The following is a 20,206-nucleotide window of genomic DNA, read 5'->3' as shown; positions in this document are numbered from 1 at the left end:
TTCGGCTGGAAGCAAGGAAGGAGGAAGGATGGAGGCAGAGCCCAATCTCATGGGACCTATCTGCCAGGTCCTTCCCCAACCCAAAAAGTCAGGGGCAAGACGTCCCTAAGGCACCACCATTTCTCAGTTTGAACATCAGCACCCGAGCCAAGTCACAGATTGGGGAGATGGGACAGAAATCCAAGAGGCAAGGTATTTGCCGTCGCATGGGTCAGCATCCCATAGCCTTCATGGTTAAGCATGTCAGGAAAATTTTAAAAGGTCAGAAAAATGAGCAGTTGTTTCCAAGCCGGGCTCAAGTATCTTTTCACATTAAATATCGCTGTCTGGAGGCTCATGAGAGCCAAACTTTCACCGCAGTGCTTTTATTTCTCATCTGTTGAATCCAGTAATAGGCCTTTAACTCTTAAAAAAAATAAAACTGTTGACTCCTTTCCTTTCAGTGGGATTGTGCTCCCCGTACCCTCCTGCAGCCTAAAGAAGCACCCTATTAACGTGAAGGGAGGGCAATGAGAGGGGGAGGTATTCATAGACCTCAAGGCTTGAGTATATAAATGTGAAGACAGCGGATGTTGATGGATCACAGTTATAATATTTGACACACATTTGCCCCATACTATACAGATAATTAACTTACTTAGTATCTGTGGTGTCTAAGCACTCTGTATGTGTATTTTATATATCTATGTATGTATATATATGTACATATGTGTGTGTGTGTGTTGCGTATCCATCTTTCTATCTCTTCCCAATCACCTTATGAGATAGATACTATTATATTCCCCGTTTTACAGATAACAGGACCGAGGCACAGAATCCTAAAGATTCTGCAGCTGGTGGCAGAGGGGCTAAGTTCTGTACTCAAGCAGCCTGACTCCTAGCCCCTAAGTGTGTACTCTCTAAGACACCACATTCACCCTTTTTTCTTGGAGTACAAGCTATGTGACCTTCCTTGAGCAAACTGATAAGCCTCTATCAAATTGTTTTATTTTATTTTATTTTATTATGTTAGTCACCATACATTACATCATTAGTTATTGATGTAGTGTTCCGTGATTCATTGTTTGCGTATAACAACCAGTGCTCCATGCAGAACGTGCCCTCTTTAATACCCATCACCGGGCTAACCCAAACCCCCAACCCCCTCCCCTCTAGAACCCTCAGTTTGATTCCCGGAGTCCATAGTCTTTCATGGTTCATCTCCCCCTCCGATTTCCCTTCCTTCATTTTTCCCTTCCTATTACCTTTTTTTTTTTTTTTTTTTAACATATAATGCATTATTTGTTTCAGGGGTACAGGTCTGTGATTCATCAGTCTTACACAATTCACAGTGCTCACCATAGCACCACCCTCCCCAATGTGCATCACCCAGCCACCCCATCCTTCCCACCCCCCACCACTCCAGCAACGCTCAGTTTGTTTCTTGAGATTAAGAGTTTCTTATGGTTTTTCTCCCTCTCTGGTTTCATCTTGTTTCCTCCCTTCCCCTGTGCTCCTCTCTCTTGTTTCTTAAATTCCTCATATCAGTGATATGTCTGTCTTTGTCTTTCTCTGATTGACTTATTTCACTTAGCATAATACCCTCTAGTTCCAACCACGTCATTGCAAATGGAAAGATTCCATTTTTTTGATGACTGCCTAATATTCTCTTGTATATATATATATATACCACATCTTCTTTATCCATTCATCTGTCAGTGGACATCTTGGCTCTTTCCACAGTTTGGCTATTGTGGACATTGCTGCTATAAACATTGGGGTGCACATACCCCTTTGGATCCCTACATTTGTATCTTTGGGGAAAACACCCAGTAGTGCAATTGCTGGGTCATAGGGTAGCTCTATTTTCACCTTTTTGAGGAACTTCCATACTGCTTTCCAGAGTGGCTGCACCAGCTTGCATTCCCACCAACAGTGTAGGAGGGTTCCCCTTTCTCCGCATCCTCGCCAACATCTGCTGTTATCTGACTCATTACTTTTAGCCATTCTGAATGGTATGAGGTGGTATCTCATTGAGGTTTTGATTTGGATTTCCCTGATGCCGAGTGATGCTGAACACTTTTTCATCTGTCTGTTGGCCATTTGGATGTCTTCTTTGCAGAAATGTTTGTTCATGTCTTCCGCCCATTTCTTGACTGGATTATTTGTTCTTTGGGTGTTGAGTTTGATAAGTTCTTTATACATTTTGGATACAAGCCCTTTATCTGATCTGTCATTTGTAAATATCTTCTCCCATTCTGTTAGTTGTCTTTTGGTTTTGTTGACTGTTTACTTTGCTGTGCAAAAATTTTATCTTGATGAAATCCCAAAGGTTCATTTTTGCCCTTGCTTCCCTTGCCTTTGGCGATGTTTCTAGGAAGAAATTGCTGCGGCTGAGGTCAAAGAGGTTGCTGCCTGTGTTCTCCTCTAGGATTTTGATGGATTCCTGCCTCACATTTAGGTCTTTCATCCATTTTGAGTCTATTTTTGTGTGTGGTATAAGGAAATGGTCCAGTTTCATTCTTCTGCATGTGGCTGTCCAATTTTCCCAACACCATTTGTTGAAGAGACTCTTTTTTCCATTGGACATTCTCTCCTGCTTTGTCGAAGACGAGTTTGACCCTAGAGTTGAGGGTCCATTTCTGGGCTCTCTATTCTGTTCCATTGATCTATGTGTCTGTTTTTGTGCCAGTACCATACTGTCTTGATGATGACAGCTTTGTAATAGAGCTGGAAGTCCGGAATTGTGATGCCGCCAGCTTTGCTTTTCTTTTTCAACATTCCTCTGGCTATTCAGGGTCTCTTCTGGTTCCATACAAATTTTAGGATTATTTGTTCCATTTCTTTGAAAAAACTTGATGGTATTTTGATAGGGATTGCATTAAATGTGTACATTGCTCTAGGTAGCATTGACATCTTCACAATGTTCTTCCAATCCATGAGCATGGAACGTTTTTTCCATTTCTTTGTGTCTTCTTCAATTTCTTTCATGAGTATTTTATAGTTTTCTGAGTACAGATCCTTTGCCTCTTTGGTTAGATTTATTCCTAGGTATCGAATGGTTTTGGGTGCAATTGTAAATGGGATCGACTCCTTGATTTGTCTCTCTTCTGTCTTGTTGTTGGTGTATAGGAATGCCACTAATTTCTGTGCATTGACTTTATATCCTGCCACTTTACTGAATTCCTGTATGAGTTCTAGCAGTTTTGGGGTGGAGTCTTTTGGGTTTTCCACATACAGTATCATATCATCTGCAAAGAGTGAGAGTTTGACTTCCTCTTTGCCGATTTGGATGCCTTTGATTTCTTTTTGTTGTCTGATTGCTGTGGCTAGGACTTCTAATACTATGTTGAATGGCAGTGGTGAGAGTGGACATCCCTGCCGCGTTCCTGACCTTAGGGGAAAAGCTCTCAGCTTTTCCCCATTGAGAATGATATTCGCTGTAGGTTTTTCATAGATGGCTTTTATGATATTGAGGTATGTACCCTCTATCCCTATACTCTGAAGAGTTTTGATCCAGAAAGGATGCTGGACTTTGTCAAATGCTTTTTCTCCATCTATTGAGAGGATCATATGGTTCTTGTTCTTTCTTTTATTAATGTATTGTATCACACTGATTGATTTGCAGACATTGAATCAACCTTGCAGCCCAGGGATAAATCCCACTTGGTCGTGGTGATTAATCCTTTTAATGTACTGTCGGATCCTATTGGCTAGTATTTTGGTGAGAATTTTTGCATCCATGTTCACCAGGGATATTGGTCTATAATTCTCCTTTTTGATGGGGTCTTTGTCTGGTTTTCGGATCAAGGTAATGCTGGCCTCATCAAATGAGTTTGGAACTTTTCCTTCCATTTCTATTTTTTGGAACAGCTTCAGAAGAAGAGGTATTAATTCTTCTTTAAATGTTTGGTAGAATTCCCCTGGGAAGCCATCTGGCCCTGGGCTCTTGTTTGTTGGGAGATATTTTGATTACTGTTCAATTTCCTTACTGGTTTTGGGTCTGTTCACGTTTTCCATTTCTTCCTGGTTCAGTTTTGGTAATTTATACTTTTCTAGGAATGCATCCATTTCTTCCAGATTGTCTAATTTGCTGGCATATAGTTGCTCATATTATTGTTCTTATAATTGTTTGTATTTCTTTGGTGTTGGTTGTGATCTCTCCTCTTTCATTCATGATTTTATTTATTTGGGTCATTTTTCTTTTTGGTAAGTCTGGCCCAGGGTTTATCAATCTTGTTAATTCTTTCAAGGAATCAGCTCCTAGTTTCATTGATCTGTTCTACTGTTCTTTTGGTTTCTATTTCATTGATTTCTGCTCTGATCTTTATTATTTCTCTTCTCCTGCTGGGTTTAGGCTCTATTTCCTGTTCTTTCTCCAGCTCCTATAGGTGTCGGGTTAGGTTGTGTATTTGAGACCTTTCTTGTTTCTTGAGAAAGGCTTGTACTGCTATATAATTTCCTCTTAGGACTACCTTTGCTGCATCCCAAAAATTTTGAACAGTTGTGTTTTCATTTTCACTGGTTTCCATGAATTTTTTTAATTCTTCTTTAATTTCCTGGTTGACCCATTCATTCTTTAGTAGGATGCTCTTTAGCCTCCATGCATTTGAGTTCTTTCCAACTTTCCTCTTGTGATTGAGTTCTAGTTTCAAAGCACTGTGGTCCAAAAATATGCAGGGGATGATCGCAATCTTTTGGTACTGGTTGAGATCTGATTTGTGACCTAAGATGTGATCTCTTCTGGAGAATGTTCCATGGGCACTAGAGAAGAATGTGTATTCTATTGCTTTAAGGATAGAATGTTCTGAATTTATCTGTGAAGTCCATTTGGTCCAGTGTGTCATTTAAAGCCTTTACTTCCTTGTTGATCTTTTGCTTAGATGATCTGTCCATTTCAGTGAGGGGGATGTTAAAGTCCCCTACTATTATTGTATTGTTGTCAATGTGTTTCTTTGATTTTGTTATTAATTGGCTTATATAATTGGCTGCTCCCATGTTCGGGGCATAGATATTTACAATTGTTAGATCTTCTTGTTGGATAGACCCTTTAAGTAGGATATAGTGTCTTTCCTCATCTCTTATTATAGGCTTTGGTTAAAAATCTAATTTGTCTGATATAAGGATTGCCACCCCAAGTTTCTTTTGAAGTTCATTAGAATGGTAAATGGTTTTCCAACCCCTCACTTTCAATCTGGAGGTGTCCTTGGGTCTAAAATGAGTCTCTTGCAGGCAGTATATTGATGGGTCTTGTTTTTTTATCCAATCTGATACCCTGTGTCTTTTGACTGGGGCATTTAGCCCATCTACATTCAGGGTAACTATTGAAAGATATGAATTTAATGCCATTGTATTGCCTGTAAGGTAACTGTTACTGTATATTGTCTGTGTTCCTTTCTGGTCTATGTTACTTTTAGGCTCTCTCTGCTTAGAGGACCCCTTTCAATATTTCTTGTAGGGCTGCTTTGGTGTTTGCAAATTCTTTTAGTTTTTGTTTGTCCTGGAAGCTTTTTATCTCTCCTTCTATTTTCGATGACAGCTAGCTGGATATAGTATTCTTGGCTGCATATTTTTCTCATTTAGTGCTCTGAATATATCATGCCAATCCTTTCCGGCCTGCCAGGGCTCTGTGGATAGATCTGCTGCCAGTCTAATGTTTCTACCATTGTAGGTTACAGACCTCTTGTCCTGAGCTGCTTTCAGGATTTTCTCTTTGTCTTTGAGACTCGTTAAGTTTTACTGTTAGATGTTGGGTGTTGACCTATTTTTACTGATTTTGAAAGGGGTTCTCTGTGCCTCCTGGATTTTGATGCTTGTTTCCATCCCCAGATTAGGGAAATTCTCCACTATAATTTGCTCCAATATACCTTCTGCCCTTCTCTCTCTTTCTTCTTCTTCTGGGATCCCAATTATTCTAATATTGTTTCATCTTATGGTATCACTTATCTCTCAAATTCTGCCCTCATGAGCCAGTAGTTGTTTATCTCTCTTTTTCTCAGCTTCTTTATTCTCCATCCTTTGGTCTTCTATATCACTAATTCTCTCTTCTGCCTCATTTATCCTAGCAGTTAGAGCCTCCATTTTTTATTGCACCTCATTGATAGCCTTTTTGATTTTGACTTGGTTAGATTTTAGTTCTTTTATTTCTCCAGAAAGGGATTCTCTAGTATCTTCCATGGCTTTTTCAAGCCCAGCTAGTATCTTTATAATTGTCATTCTGAACTCTAGTTCTAACATTTTACTAATGTCCATATTGATTAGATCCCTGGCAGTCAGTACTGCCTCTTGTTCTTTTTTTTTTTTAAGGTGAGTTTTTCTGTCTTGTCATTTTGTCCAGAGGAGAATAGATGAATGAGAGAACAACACGCTAAAAGGGTAACAATGACCCCAGAAAAATATACACTAAGCAAATCAGAAAAGACCCAAAACCAGGGAGAAAGAAAGAGAAAGAAGAAAAAAAAAAAGAATATGATCAGGCTGGTGAATAGATCAGATCCACACACTAGGTTTTGGGTGTATTTTGGTCTGTTAGAAGAATCTGCCTCCCAAAATTTTAAAGAAAGAAAAACTTATATATGTACAAAAATAAGGGTAAATGTGATGAAGGGATGGAATATGACTGTAAAGATGAAAATTATAAAAGATTTTATAAAAGGAGTTGATAAGTTGATTGAAAAAAGAAAGAAGAAAAATTTTTTTAAAAGGTAGGGGAGAGAATGTGATCAGGCAGGAGACTAGAACAGAGCCATACACTAGAGATTTAGGGCATATTTTGGTCTGTTAGAAGAAAGTATATCCTAAAATATTAAAGAGAGAAAAACTTATATATATACAAAAAACAAGGTTAACTACAATGAAGGGATAGAATATGACTCTAAAAATGAAAAATAAAAAAGATTTTTTAAAAAAGGGATTGATAAGATGTTGGTTGAAAAGGGGAAAAAGAAAAATTCAAAAAAAAGAAAAAGAAAAAAGAAAATTAAAAAAAATTAACTTTGAAAGACTAAAGAATCAGGGGGGGAAAACCATGAATTCTATGTGCAGTATTCCCCTAATGCTGGAGTTCTGCTGTTCTCGTTGATCAGTAAACTTGGTCTTGGCTGGCTGTTCGTGCTGATCTTCTGGGGGAGGGGCCTGTTGCCATAGTTCCCAAATGTCTTTGCCGGAGGCAGAATTGCCCCGCCCTTGCCGGTCCGGGCTTAGCAAGCTGCTCGGTTTGCTCTCCGGAGGCTTTTGTTTCCTGCAAGCCTTCCACAGCTTTGGAGGACGAGAGTGAAAATGGCGGCCTCCCAATCTCCACCCCGGAGGAGCCGAGAACTCGGGGCCCCACTCTTCAGTGCACCCCCAGAGAAAAGCAGTCAATCACTCCCATGTCCCCATCTCCGGCCACACTCCGTGCTCACCCGGCCTGTGATGGAGCGTTTCTATCTCTGGCACCCGACCCCGTGTGGAGTCTCCAAACCCAGCAGATCCCTGCGGTGCGCTCCCGCGCCGCTCCTCCCGGGGGAGGAAGGAGAGTCTGCCTGGATCTGCCGCTTGTTGGGTCCCTGCTGGAGGAGCAGTGGCCCGACTGTGCCACGGATCATGGTTTATGGCCACCCCGAGCTGAGAGCCCGCGCCTCGGCTCCGTCTCTGCAGCCAGCTTCCCCGCTCCGATCCCTGGGAGCTCTGCCGCACTCAGGCACCCCCGGTCTTTCTGTGACCCCGAGGGTCCTGAGACCACACTGTCCCGCGAGGGTTCCACCCCCCGCTTAGCCACTGGAGCGACGTCCCTCAGCGGAGCAGATTCTAAAAGTTCCGATTCTGTGCTCCGCGGCTCTAGCACTTGCCAGTAGCGGCTGATGGAGGCCCCCTCCCCCGCCGTCTATCCTCCCGAATATCGCCTCAGATTCACTTCTCGGCAAGTCCTACCTTCCAGAAAGTGGTCGATTTTCTGTTCAGAGAGTTGCTGCTCTTTTCTTCAATCTTCAGAAGGTTTGATACCTATCTAGCTGAATTCCTGGGACCAGACGAAATTTAGTTCTCCTACTCCTCCGCCATCTTGCTCCTCCTCCCTCTATCAAATTCTTAATGGGAAAACAAAATAAAAATAATAACTCAAAAGCTTGGTCTGAGAAGAGAAGGAATGAATGTGAAGCACCTAACCCATCACCTGGCACATAGTAATCTCTCAGTTAGCTGCTGTGTTGCTGTAGAAATCAACCATGTGCCCAAACAGATCTTTTTAAAGATTCTAGAGTAAATAAAGGGGAAAGACCTCAAGATCAGTTTGTCACATTTGATGCCAAGCACTGTATTTTCTGGAGAATTTTAAATTCTACAGGTGGTTTTATTTCTCTGAATGGTTTTGGAACAATATCCCTTCAGCTAAGGAATCGTCCTAAATACGATATATTCCCACTTGTATCCTCTAAGCTGTTGAGTTAATCCTATGTCTACCACTTACACATTGACCCAGCCTATTTCTGGAAATGTTCTGCAGGTTATCATAACAAGAACAAGAATAATCAATAAAATAAGCAGGCACAGTTGTTTGGTTTAATCACCAGGATCAGGATCGTAAATGGCAACAGCTCAGAACATCCAGTTCCTCCTTTTTCCCCAGCGCTCGTGGCCTGATTCATGCATCTGACACATTTTCCCTGATCCCCTGCCATCTCCCTCCATGTGCGCCCTGAGAGAGTCTCCCATCTTCTCCATGGAATATGTCTGGAAACCAATTATCATCTCCCTTTTGTTCCTGCACTGTCTTGTAGAAGAAAGGAAATTATACCTTAGAGCCGTTCTTTTTTTTTTTTTTTCAATAAAATAGCATTTAGTCATGAAATTAGTGCTTTTAAGATTGGATTATCTTATTCTGAAAGGCCTCATAGTTGTTGGACTTCTCAGGACAGCTTCATGGTCTCCTTCCCATGTTTCAGCTTCTCCTGTTCTGTGTTTTGTTGTGGTCATCATTGTTTTGTTTCTGTCTTTTGTTGAATAACATTGAAGAGTGTATTTTCTTGATTCAGGTCATAGTTGATTTAAAACAAAACAAAACAAAAGACCCAGAGTACATTCAGAAGATATATACCAACTAAAATATTAATCACATGTATGTTTCTTATGATCTCATGCATGTCTATTACATGCATATAAGCACGCTGTCCCGAGTACATTCATGGGGCAGGTGGGTGAAATATGCCTCCAGGTTTTTCTTGAGCACTCTGCAAGAGCCTGACTCTCCCCACTCTTCTTCTGAGTGGTCATTGTGGCCTCAGACTCTTCAGAGACTCACATGGATCTGTGGGCATCGAGGTGGACTCCACCAACACCAGTGTGTCTATCATTGACCCAACGTTTGCCTTCACACTGCCTCTGCATATTCGTAGCTGGACAAACACATTTTAGGGATGTTTTGAATGAAGCAGAAAGGCATAAGCTGCCTCCATAATGCCTTCAATTCTTCACCTTTGGAAAAAGTTCTATATTAAGGTGATTTGTCTCCAAGAGGCCCCACTTACATCTAATTGCCTTTCCTGGAAGGGATAACAACAGTGCTTCTGAATCTGACAGCACCTTATAATCACTCAGATTCTGGACAAATCCTGGCACCCAAGCCCCACTCCAGTGATAGTACACCAGATTCTCTGAGCTGTGTCTTGTACATTCATTGTCTTGTACAACTCTGCAGAAGATCAGAGTGTACAGTCAGGGTTGAGAACCACTGGATTAAGAGTTACAAGAAATTAAATTTCTCAGTGCCAAAGCTGTCAGATGGGCTCATTGTAACCTAGGAAAACCGAAACTTGTCTTGGAAGGCTGGGACCCCAGGAGGACGAGTTTGGTGGGGAGCACGGGGCCAGAGCACAAGGAATGGCAGCCCCAGTGAAGGACAAGAAGGATAAACTGGGAGATGGAGATTTTCAGCAAAAGTTGTTACACTATGATTTCATAAGCATGTATCTATTTAATCCTTACAACAATCATTTGAAGAAAGAAGGGCCATTCACCATTGTCAGAGCACCTTCATCAACCTGGCATTTATATGTTTTTTGTTGAATTTTTTCAAATGCCAGCTTCAGTAGGACCCACTGCCCCTTTCTCAGAGAGCAAGCTGTGGCTTGGGGCAAACCCCGATGCTCTGATTCCACCATCTTCTTCTCCTGTCCTGATCAGAGAGAGCTCAGCCTGAAGCCTTGGGGCCTATAGGATGTGCCAGCAGGGGAAATCTCTGACAGGGCGAGCGGGACAGTTTCTGCAGCCCAGGAGAGGTGATTTGCAGCTGGGAGCTCCCATGTCTGGGGGAGGTTGGTGGCAGATGTCTCCAATTAGCAAGACCGCACTGAGCGCTGATGAAGATTGCTGTAGGTTTTGTGGATATCGCAGTGAGCAGAACAGACCAATCCTGCCCTCTTAGAGTATACTTTCTACAAAGGGAGGTCAACAAACAAAAGTTAATAAAAATATATGGTAATGCCAGTGGCTAAGAAAGATCTTGACAGGGGGTATAGGGAACCAAAGGCGAGAGATTGGGTGCAGGTTGCAGTCTTAAAGCATTTTCAGGGGTAACACCTGATGGGGGAAGTGCAAGCCCCCATCTACCTCAGGGGCAAGCATCCTAGATGGACAAAAGGGAGGAAAAGCCTGGGATAAGAGTGTGGACTGTTCTGGAAACAGCAGGGAAGCTGAGGTGGGGACTGGAAGGGAGAGCGAGAGGATGTGGGACAGGAGAAGTGTGGCCCCATCACGGAAGGCCCTGTAGGCCACCAGAAGGACTGGCTTTTCTTCTAGCTGAGAGAGAAAACCACACCCAGGAGGGTTTTCAGATCCAGGGTGTCTTTTATTTTTTTTTAATAATTTTTATTGTTATGTTAATCACCATACATTACATCATTAGTTTTGGATGTAGTGTTCCATGATTCATTGTTTGTGCATAACACCCAGTGCTCCACGCAGAACGTGCCCTCTTTAATACCCATCACCGGGCTAACCCATCCCCCCACCCCCCCTCCCCTCTAGAAACCCTCAGTTTGTTTTTCAGAGTCCATCATCTCTCATGGTTCGTCTCCCCCTCCGACTTACTCCCCTTCATTCTTCCCCTCCTGCTATCTTCTTCTTTTTCTTTTTTCTTAACATATGTTGCGTTATTTGTTTCAGAAGTACGGATCTGTGATTCAACAGTCTTGCCCAATTCACAGCGCTCACCATAGCACATACCCTACCCAATGTCTATCACCCAGCCACCCCATCCCTCCCACCCCCGACCACTCCAGCAACCCTCAGTTTGTTTCCTGAGATTAAGAATTCCTCATATCAGTGAGGTCATAGGATATGTCTTTCTCTGATTGACTTATTTCACTCAGCGTAACACCCTCCAGTTCCATCCACGTCGTTGCAAATGGCAAGATCTCATTCCTTTTGATGGCCGCATAATATTCCATTGTGTATATAGACCACATCTTCTTTATCCATTCATCTGTCGATGGACATCTGGGCTCTTTCCACAGTTTGGCTATTGTGGACATTGCTGCTATAAACATCGGGGTGCACGTACCCCAGATCCAGGGTGTCTTTACAGAATCTCTCTGGCTGGTGGACAGAGAGTAGACCACTATGGGGAGAGGGGAGGGTGTGGGCCAGGGGGCATTGCAGTCATTCAGGTTCTGCAAGTGATGGGGCTCAGCCCAGAGCTGTGCTGGTAGACGGGGAGAGAGGTGATCATGATCTGATTCTTGATGTTTGGAAAATGTTCTGGAGGGATGTTTACAGCTCTTTCATGGAGGGCCACTGCCTGCATGCCAGGCCATGCACCTCTTTGAACTTTGCCGCATTCTTTTCTATCCTTGTGGTTTTGCAAAGAAGAGGGCACCACCCCCATCTCCTGGATAAGGAAATGCAGCTCATAGAGATTCTGGGACCTGCTTGCAAGGCCCCTGTCAGGCTCCGGCCACAGGTCTGACTCTCAGTCCGGTCCTCTTGCAACAACAACAGACTGCCTCCACACCAAAGTCTGCAACAAATTTAAGACTTTTGGAATTTCTTATTGCATCAGCATAAATATTATTAAATTTCCCATAAACTCAAATTTTGTCTATTTAAAAAGAGTATGAATCTTTCTTTTTAGAAACTGAGGTGGTTAAGATTAATGACCAAGCATAAAATTTTACAAGCAATTATTATAGTTTACAGTGCCTTCTTTGGCTGCCTGACATGCTACCATCTTTTCTTTCCCTTGTTTGTCAGAGTGGTTTTACACACCACTGACCAAGACCTTGAGGGCCAGGGAAGTTTGGAGCAAGGCCATTGGTGAACCTGTATTTTTAACTTCCGCTTTAGGGATGGAATCTCATCATCAAAGCTTGCTGACATTTACTCATCTTGCATTAGTGATACAGCATGGTGCATTTTCCATTCTCATTAGCTGTGCTTGATAGAATCTTTAGAAAAGAACATAATTCTCTGTTTCAACAAAATTAAGTCATTTTTTTGTTGTTGCTGTTTTGTGACAGGTGACATGAAAACCTGCATTATGCGTGTGTGTGTGTGTGTGTGTGTGTGTGTGTGTCCCATCCTAATTTGGGGGCCCTTTCTGACTTTTGGCCTCTGTGGTTTCCTGCTTCCTGTGTCCTGGAACCCCAGACACCGAGCTATAAGCCCACACCTCCAGCCCCTCCTGCAGGATCTCTCCTTTTGAGCAGGATTGCTTGGCACCCAGGTTCCCTGGGTGTTCCCCAAGTCTTATCTCAAAGTTTGAACCCTCCTCTATAGCCTCCTTCCAAATTCTCTTCTCAACCTCTGGTTCTTTCTTTTTTTGGTTGCTCCCAAACTAACAAGCTAGAACAAAAGTAACTACAGTAGGGTAGAAAGGGGTTCTGTTCATCAGGACGGAGAGGTTGTGTGTGACAGCAGCACATTCAGATAGCTGGAGCAAAAGGGTATTTTTTGACGCCCATACCCAGGATATCCAAGGGTGCATCTGGCTTTAGACCAGCCGGGTCCCAGATTCAAAGAATTGCTCTTTCTGCTCCCCTTTGTATGGTGGCCTCATTCTCTTCTTCTGTACAGACTTTCTCACAACTGCACAAACCGCCGCCTAGCGTCATCACCAATGGCGAAAGCCCTCCCCCACCCCCACGAGCTCTCGAAGGAAAGCCCGGGGAGAATAATGTTTGATCCAACATTGGGCCAATGCCCATAAATGATGCCATCGAAGACCAGATAGATTCAGTTTGGCCAGAGGCACATCCCTTTTGTGGGTGGGGTCATGGCACACTGATGTGGCATTAGCTGACTGTCATGGGGCAGGTGGGAGGGCTGGTACCGGAAGGGGCTGGGCAGTCTAGTAGGTAATCTACAGCTCCTAACCTTCCCTACAGTTATAACTGCGTACACAGCTCTAGATTTTCATTTGAGGGGAACTCAGTGTTGGGGGGACAGATGCCAGCACTTCTGTTCAACTTTAATTCAATTTATCCAGCAGGTCTTGAGCACCTACCATTATGGCCCCACATTGTACCAGATACACAGAGAAGATAAAATGATGACTAGAACACTGACCGTACCTCAAGGAGTCTGTTCCTTAGGAGGGGGTCTTCTCATAAGGATTGATCGATTTGCATGCCTCCCTTTGATGCTAACTAAGACAAAGGAGAAATAGCCCCAAGTGTTACTACTCCATCTCATGAATTATTTTTCCAAGGCAATAAAATTTGAAGATTGCAATTAGTTAACCATTATGAAGACAAATCTGCAAATATTTCTCTCACTGTGGTGACATTTAAAATGCTTCCTGCTCTACCAGTCAATTGGATTTTTTTTTCCCCATCTTCTCATAATGGCTAATTGCTAAGCAATTGATTGAATCTCCTTTGTTACTACATAATTACTAAGCTGGCCCACACAACTGCCCTGACCATTTCTCAATCTACTCATTTGGTCACCTAAAGGGCAGGTTTGGGTAGGAATGTTCTTATTTGGTTAATCTCTTTGCAAATTATAGATCAGATTGCTGAATGTAGTGATTCAGAGCAAAGTTTCAAAGGGCAGAAAAGCTTAAGTGATCCTCAGGGAAGGTTTGCTACCCTGCCTAAGCTCAGGATTTTTACATGTAATATGGAGATAGTAAGAATCTACTTGTAAAGTTTTGGGGAGGGTCGCATGAGATAAGACATTTTAAGTGTTTATCACCACTGGGACATAATCTTGTAATAAATCACAGGTGCTCGTGTTTCATCTAGGCTGCTGCTGATGCAGTCTTAGGGGAACTTGGTCAAAATTCTTCAACGATCTGTGACTCAGGTCCCCATTCTGTAAAATGGGGATGATAAAGCCACCTGCTTCACAGAGTTTATTTGATGACAAAAAAAAAGACAGAGAAAGGTGGGGTGCCTGGGTGGCACAGTTGGATGGTTAAGCCTCCAACTCTTGATTTCAGGTCAGGTCATGATCTCAGGGTCATGAGATGGAGCCCCAAGACAGGCTCCACACTCAGCAGGGGGTCTGCTTCTATTCCTCCCTCTCTCCCTCTCCCCTCCTTCACTCACACTCACGTGATCTCTCTCTCTCTCTCTCTCTCTCAAATAAATCTTTAAAAAAAAAAGAGAGAGATAGAAAAGCATATGGGATTAATGTGAAGGTCAAAAGGGATGGGAAAGGCACATGAAGCAGCAAGCCCAGCACCCATCAGCACTGACTTCTCAGTTGCTGTTAAGTTACTCACAGCACCTGGAGCAGTGCCTGCTACACGCTCAGGTGAGAGCCTTTCCTCGGGCTCCTAAACCCTCGGAAATGAAACTGCAAATACGGGCATGGCGTCTTGTGTGGCCACGGCGTTCCTCCTTCACCCATGTGTGCTCACAGTGTTCAACAGGTAACTGCTGAGTGTGGAATACACGTCGGGTCGGTGCTGTGGGTTCATCTCTGTAGAGAATATGGGGGAGGAGGAGAGTACAGGGTCTTCTTCCTTGAGCTGTTTGGAGTTGTGGCCTTTGGATGAATTGCTCAAAATGATCCCGGTGGTTTTTTGACATTTCTTGCTATTATCACAAGATGAGATCTTGCTTATGGTGCTTTGTTGATTCTAACTTTCTCCCCATATAAAAAAGGACGTCATGCTCTGAGAAAAGTAATTTCCCCAGAGCCATATCCAAAGAAGAAATGTGAACGAGGGCAGTAGCAGGAGCTGAGTTCCTGTGGTTAATTGCACGGACTCAGATTTGGCCGTTCCGTGTTGCCGTGTTTCACAGGGAGCTGGAAATGTGGGACTGTGTGGGTATTTGTGTGGTGTGTCACCTGAGCCAGCCCCATGGATAAGTTCTGGAAGGTTGAGAGGACTTTCGTTTCAAGTTGGCCCCGAATGTGTACACCAGTGCAATGTTGCCCCGACTAGTGCCCAATAAGTGTGGATAGGCTGAGAACTATATGAGACACAGAGGAAACAATACATTCAAAAGGAGGTCTGATTTTCCCTGCAGAGTTTAAATGGTGCACATGCCTTTACCCCCAAACCCACAGAAACCATCGCTTAAAGGAATATTGAAACTGTGTGTTTTTTAGTGGGATATTTGGCCAAGATGGAGGCTTCTGTGGGGGTTATAAGTGGAATGTTGGTGTCAAAGGGCACATACCTAGCTGCCTGCCTCACTTGGTGAGCCAAGTGTTTCTGCCGGGACAGGTGCCGCTGTGAACTGAAGTAGAGTCAGCATCCACAGAATTGTGGAAGTTATGCTTGAAGAAAAGGTGGCAGGGTGTTCTTGATAATAGCTACCTTGCTAACAGATGTTGAGCCAGCCCAGGTGCCAGCTCTTTACCTACATTATGTCTATTTTAATATTTAAACGACCCTCTCCGTGGGTATTATCCCCATTTTACAGTGGAAGGAGCTGAGGGTTAGAGAGATTCGTAGTGTGTTCTCTGACACACAGGTAATTACATGGCTGAGCAAGAACTTGAACCCCCAGCTCTACGTTGCCCGCTGTGTTCTCTTAACTCCACACGTGGACACATGGCAAGGATTGTTCGTATTCTCTTTCTCCGGCTTTGGGGCAGGAGAGCTCTCTTTTTCTGGAGCAGGCCCCACGTTCTCTGCAGGTCGGAGGGTATGAGACTCCATTCCCAGTGGAAGCAAGCAAGGATCTCCCAGAGACGTTTTCCCACAATTTCCGCATTCCATTCATCTGTGCAAGAGTGTTGTTCAAAAACAGAGAGCTTCCCCTGAAAGTAATAAATTAAAAGCAAGAAAACAGAGGGCTTGAGGGTTCCTATCTTCGGCACTTGGTTGATTCATTGCTGTATCTGCTTCTAACTTAAATCACTGGCTTCTTTTCTGTCTTACTCTGCAGCTTCACTAAGGGGTGGTAGAAACAGAACCCGACCCAGCATCATACCAGCCTCACTTTGCTTGACCGCTCTTCTTGGAAAATCCACTCCAGCCATTTAGTGTTTGACTTCCTCCTCTGTGAAATGGGGCTAGGAATGCCTCTTTAGATTATGAAAATAATATAATACAAGAGAAGCCCCTAGCAAGTTGTCCCAAAGCAGACAATTAATATCAATCTCTCTCTGATTTGTCCCTTGCCCCCACAAGATGGGGAGGGAAAATCAAAAAGAATAAAATATTTCCATTAGAAATGCTGCCATTCAGGGGTGCCTGGGTGGCTCAGTTGGTTAAGCATTGGACTCTTGATTTTGGCTCAGGTCATGATCTTTTTTTTTTTTTTTATGTTATGTTAATCACCATACTTTACATCATTAGTTTTTGACGTCGTGTTCCATGATTCATTGTTTGTGTATAACACCCAGTGCTCCATTCAGTACGTGCCCTCTTTAATACCCACCATCAGGCTAACCCATCCCCCCACCCCCTCAGGTCATGATCTTGGGGCCATGGGATTGAGCCCCGCATTGGGCCCCACACTGGGTATGGAGCCTGCTTAAGGTTCTCTTTCTCCCTCCCCCTCTGCCCCTCCCCCCTCTAAAAAAAGGAAAGAAAAGAACATTGCCATTCACACAAGGAATATTTTTTCTGCATTGCAGTGTTTATAGTTTCTATGATTCTCCACCTTACAATCCTCCAGGATACCTCATCCTGATATCTGGCAGTGTGAAGAGCAGTTAGATCAGTTTTGTTTTTGTTTTTTTTTCTAAATAACATAATGTTGGCATGGCCCAGGAGGCCTTGGGCTTTCCTTTCTTCTGGCTCCAGCCCTTGCAGGATTCAAGTGCACCCCAAGATGGCCACAGAGGTCACCTCTGTCCTGAGTCCTCAGAAGAACCTTGGCTTTTAGGACTTACAGTTTGAGGATGACCACACTTGCTGTTAGCAGTGAAGATCCAGCATAGTTTTAAGAGCAAAATGACTGCATAGAAAGGAAAACCAGGTTGTTTTCCTATCTCTCTGTGGATCCTCTACTTCCATTAGAGAAAAAGGAGACTACCCAATTAGGAAGGATAGAAACATAAATGGAACTGTGTCAGCCCTCCCAAACTCTCATTGATCATTCCACTGAGCACGTGTTGCTCACCTCCCATTCAGGACCATCTCCTATGACATTTTCATGGCCAAACAATAAAGAGATAGATTGAGCTGGTCAGTTTGTCCCTCTCCTTTTCTTGGGTGAAAAGAAGATGATTTAACTAAATCTTTTTTCTTTAGGATGAAAAGAGAGTTTAAAAAAAAAAGAATGTTTTAGTAGCAAATAGCTATCCTGATGTAGATGAAATAGGAATTGACTTTACTTACCTGCCTTCACTGGATAGTTGGGAGGACGACCCAAGAGCATGTATGTGGCGACGCTTTGGGGGGGAGTTGGGCCAGAGCTGGCCAGGCAGGAATTGCAGTCATTATGATTTCAGGAGGCGTGGTTGCTATGTTACTCACTGTCCTCACAATCTGCCTTTTCTTCATTGATGACCATCTCTCCTCCTATGATTTTCAAACCCATAACAAAATAAAATTTTAAAGTTAATGATAATACTTTTCCTATATGGGTAAAAACGTGTGAAGGAATATCCAAACAGAAATAACTGTAAGAATGTTCTTCCTCTTTGTTTGAGTAACCCCACCTTTGGGGGTCTATCTTAAGGAAATAATCCAAATTGCAGAGGATATTCTGTTTTTGCAGGATGGAGTTGGTAGCTTTCTTCACAGTATTCCTTATTGAAAAGAGTCAAACATCCACTATTGTTGAGGTGGGTAAATGATGGAATATCTGTTTTAAAATATTGGGTGGCCATTAAAAAGGAGCTAGTGATAATAAGGAAAATGATATATGTGAATATGTGTAGACAGTTAGATAGATAGATAGATAGATGCTTTAAGGCAACTCTTATCAAGATCCCTGCAAGGTTTTCTGTAGGCATAGACGAGCTTATTCTAAATTTTATATGGAAAGACACAGGCCTCAGAATAGTTTAACAATCTTGAAGAAGGATTATTAAGGGGGAAGAATCACCCTGCCTGATGTAAACAGCATATAGCTGTAGTAGTCAAGACAGTGTGGTACAGTAGAGGAAGACCCGTAGATCAGTGGAAGAGAATAAAAAACCCAGGAATAGATCCACACAAATATGTTCCACTGATTCTTAAGAGAGAGACAGAAAAGTGATTCCATGGAGGAGGGTTAGGTCCTCCCGCAGATAGGGCTGGAGCACTTGCCCTTCTGTAAACAAAAACTGAACCTGAACTTGAACCTCACGCCTTATACAAAAGTTAACTCAAGAAGCATTGTGCATGTAAATGTAAACTGTAAAACCATGAAGCCTTTAGGAACAAATGGGAGAAAACTCTGAGGGATTCAAGGCCAGGCACAGAGTTCTTAGTCTCGACACAAAAGGGGAGATTCCTAAAAGGAAAATTTGATAATTTGAGCCTTATCAAAACTTAGACTTTTGATCTGGGAAAAATCTTGTTAAAAGGGTGAAAAGACACACTACAAACTGGGAAGAGACACTAACAAACCATGTGTCTGACAAAGGATTCGTATGTGCTGTACTTGAAGATCTCTCAAAATTCAGCAGCAAAAATCCCCATTCAACCTCATTAGGAAATGGGCAAAAGACATGAACAGACATTTCACCAGAGAGGATCTATGGATGGCAAGTGAGCACATGAAAAGATGTTTAACCTCATTACCCTGAGGGCAACACAAATTAAAACCACAAAGAGCTATCAGTACACATCTATTAAGATGGTTAAAAAAAAGCCTAGTTACTACAGTCAGTGCCAATGAGGATGCGGGAAACTGCATTGCTCAGAGGCTGCCTGGTGGGAATGCTGAACACTACAACCACACCGGAAACCAGTTCGACAGTTTCTTGTAAAACTAAACATGCAGTTGCCACAAGACACAATAATTGCCCTCCTGGACATTTATCCCAGAGAAATGAAAGCTATGTCCACCCAAAAACCTGTACACACATGTTCATAGCAGCTTTATTCATAATTGCCAGAAACTGAAAACAACTCATAACCTTCCGCTGGAACATCCATACCATGGAATTCCGCTCAGCAATAAAATGAATGAATTCTTGAGACACAACTTGGAAGAATCTCCAGGGAATTGGGCTGAGTGAAAAAAAGCCAACCCCAAAGGTTACGTACTGTATGATTTCATTTATGTGACATTTTCTCAATGACAAAATTATGGGAACGGAGAACAAATGAGTGGTTGCCAGGATCTAGGGATGTGGGGGAAAGGTGGTATATGGGAGAGAGGAGGGTATGGTCATAAAATGGCAACGGGGTCGTTGTGATGACAAACTGTTTAGCAACTTAATGGTGGTGGTATCTTCAACCTACACATGTGACAAAATTGTATAGAACTAGATACACACACACAAATGAGTACAAATAAAACTGGGGAAATCTGAATAGAATCTGTGGATTGCATCAATGTCAGTATCCCAACTGTGATATTGAACTACAGTTTTACAAAATGTTGGCATTGGGGGAAACTGGGTAAAAGGAATTTCTTGTAACTGCATGTGAATCTACGATTATCTCAAGATTAAAAAAATTAAAAATATATTTATGCAGTGGTATGCACTTAAAAGATGAGAGAAGCATGGGTGGCTCGGTTGGTTAAGCATCCAGCTCTTGATTTTGGTTCAGATCATGATCTCAGGGTCCTGGGATTGAGCCCCACATTGGGCTCCACACTCAGCATGGAGTCTGCTGGAGATTCTTTCTCCCTCTGCCCCTCCCCCTGCTCACATTCTCTCTCTCTCTCTCTCTCTCTCTCTCTCT

The 20,206-nt window shown here is 42.9% G+C and overlaps 1 protein-coding gene and 1 long non-coding RNA gene across 3 annotated transcripts in view; one reads left to right on the top strand and one right to left on the bottom strand.

The window, feature by feature from the left end:
• Positions 1 to 20,206, top strand: part of CDH13 (cadherin 13) — a 1,022,481-nt gene that overhangs the window by 493,265 nt on the left and 509,010 nt on the right. The window lies entirely within an intron of this gene.
• LOC113936174 lies at positions 9,941 to 17,782 on the bottom strand. The gene is made up of 3 exons (XR_003524216.2): positions 17,702 to 17,782; positions 13,524 to 13,598; positions 9,941 to 10,388 (listed from the first exon to the last, which is right to left on the bottom strand). It is a non-coding gene; the product is annotated as an uncharacterized LOC113936174 (long non-coding RNA).

The sequence above is a fragment of the Zalophus californianus genome, chromosome 17 (genome assembly GCF_009762305.2).
Source record: "Zalophus californianus isolate mZalCal1 chromosome 17, mZalCal1.pri.v2, whole genome shotgun sequence".
In the NCBI taxonomy this organism is placed as follows: domain Eukaryota; kingdom Metazoa; phylum Chordata; class Mammalia; order Carnivora; family Otariidae; genus Zalophus; species Zalophus californianus.
The sequence above is the reverse complement of the archived record's forward strand: the minus strand, read 5'-3'. Positions and strand labels throughout refer to the sequence as shown.